The following is a 2325-nucleotide window of genomic DNA, read 5'->3' as shown; positions in this document are numbered from 1 at the left end:
AAAAGAACCACATTCTGTTAGAATGGACATTGAGCTGTCTTTTGTGATTCTGTCTTCTACCACTGGGCACCATTAGGTTTATGCCTTGTTGGCTTGGGGAATAAGGGGACCCATTCTCACTTACATTTTAAATTGGTTTGTGAATTTCCTTGATGCCAGGTTGCAGATTTGATTCAGGCCAATGCATAGTTCCGACTATGGAAGTGAATTGTTTCCTTATTCCACATCGTTCCCACTAGTGCACCTCAGCTTTACATGCGGCCTGGACTGGAGTCCGGAGAGCTTTGGCCAGGAGAGCCAGGGGATACCAGGTTTGTTGGGCTCCAAGGGCCCCTTTCGCTCCGGAGGCAGAGAAGAAGACCCTCATCTCCAGGTATGCCTGCTGGTGACTGGATGGAGCCCTGGGACCACAGGCCCTCCTCTTTTTCCTGGAGGACACATCCTCCGTTCCAGCCTCCTGTCCAGGAAAAATCCCCAAAGGTCCTCCTTTGGAGGCTCCTGATTTAGTCAGGTCCTGCCTTTTGTGGCATGTCCTCACTTTTGCGGGGCCTGATCCTCCTTGCCACTGAGGACACCTGGAGTGTATCATTTTTGATATAAGCACATAAAGTAGGTTTCAGTCTGTTAAGAGCTGGCAAGACCCACAGAAATCAATGGGAATTAAGTTGTGACAAGTCCTGTGCCATTTGTTTTCACTAGGCCAAGCAGTACAACCTGAGGCATCTCTACTCAGAAGTATGCACCCCTGATCACACCAGGACTTTATTATTACTATTACTATTTATTTATATCACCACTGATGTACATGGAGCTTTGCAAGAGAATAAAGTATTTATAACTGTTTCAATATAAAATACTAAAACACAACACTAAAAATGCAATAGCAAATTACAATAATAAACTACACAGTGCAAAAAAAAAAAAAAAGCTACTTATTCCCAGGGCAGTATGTACAAGATTGCCTATTGCTGCACTGTGCCCACTAGAAAACATTAAGGTACACGTAGGGTATAAAATAGTTCCATCAGAGTTTCCATATGCTCCTCATGTCTTCAGTCTTTGATAGATACTAAAAACATATTTACATAAGCAAGCCTTCCCTCCCAAAATGAGTATGGCCGAGATTCAGCACCAGAGGTATAACTACAATATCCATCTCCTGATACAACTACTACAACTACTACGGTGAGTAGTCCAATCCGCCATTTTGTAGCTCCATCAGTGAGCAGAGAATTTTCAAAAGATCTAGCTGATCGGTCAGGGCAAGAGAAGCTTGGGCTGCCATCTTCTAATGCCAGCAGTAGGCAGAGAATCCTCATAATTATTGACATTAAGTTGATCCATGTTCACGTGTGCTCTTTGATTTGCATTAGACATTTCTTTTATTGCATTTAATAATGAAGTTAATAATTCAGTCTGTTTGTATATTTTCTCTTGCATGTTACTAGATGAATTTGGACTTTAAAGTCTCATTGTTAATTTGTTTTTCTTTATTACAGGTGCAGCTGATTCTGTGCTCTGGATCAGCTGCTGCAACTCTGAACTGTCTCAACCCAACTCTGATATTTCAGAACGGGGCATTGGCCTTCTCTCACCCTGATCAGTCTGTTGCTGCCTTGAGGATTCTCTGCCTATTGCTGGCATTAGAAAATGGCAGCCCAAGCTTCTCTTACGCTGACCGATCAGCTGGTCTTTTGAAAATTCTCTGCCCACTGATGGAGCTACAAAATGGCGGATCAGACTACTCACAGTTTGTTCTCCACAACCATTATTCTCTTGAACTAGGAGAAACCATTTTTGTTGCAGCGGTTTTTCTGCTATCTCCTGGTAAGTATTAGTTTGTTGATCAGCATTGCACTTTTTGCTAACTTTTTGAACTACCACTATTTTTCCAATTAATTTTCCTTTTTTAACAAGGAGATTGGATTGATCCTCCCGCCATCCTGAGAATGCTGTGATCCTGATCACTGGGGAAGGGCAGGCATGGTAGTGATTAGATGAATGATCAAACTAAAGCTGGAGACAAGGAGAGCTGGGAATTACCTTGTTGTCTTTGATAAGCACATGCATTCATCTTCCACTATTAGCTCGAATCAATAAAGTGTGCAGATTTTTGAAAAACAACAAAAAGTACTTCTGCTTACTACACAGCAACTCAATAGAGATCTAGATTTTAAACTGATTGGGTGCCCTCATGAAACCTGCATGTTCCCCCCCCCATTTGATTTTTTAAAAAAGTTAGGGGAGTGGTTTAGATCTGGAAAACAGTATGGAGCAAAATGTCTGAAGACCTGCCATCCCTCCAGGAGTGTGATGCCAATCGTA

The 2325-nt window shown here is 42.2% G+C and overlaps 1 protein-coding gene across 1 annotated transcript in view; it reads right to left on the bottom strand.

The window, feature by feature from the left end:
* DNAH7 (dynein axonemal heavy chain 7) overlaps window positions 1–2325 on the bottom strand; it is a 175346-nt gene that overhangs the window by 6370 nt on the left and 166651 nt on the right. The window lies entirely within an intron of this gene.

The sequence above is a fragment of the Sceloporus undulatus genome, chromosome 1 (genome assembly GCF_019175285.1).
Source record: "Sceloporus undulatus isolate JIND9_A2432 ecotype Alabama chromosome 1, SceUnd_v1.1, whole genome shotgun sequence".
NCBI lineage: Eukaryota > Metazoa > Chordata > Lepidosauria > Squamata > Phrynosomatidae > Sceloporus > Sceloporus undulatus.
The sequence above is the reverse complement of the archived record's forward strand: the minus strand, read 5'-3'. Positions and strand labels throughout refer to the sequence as shown.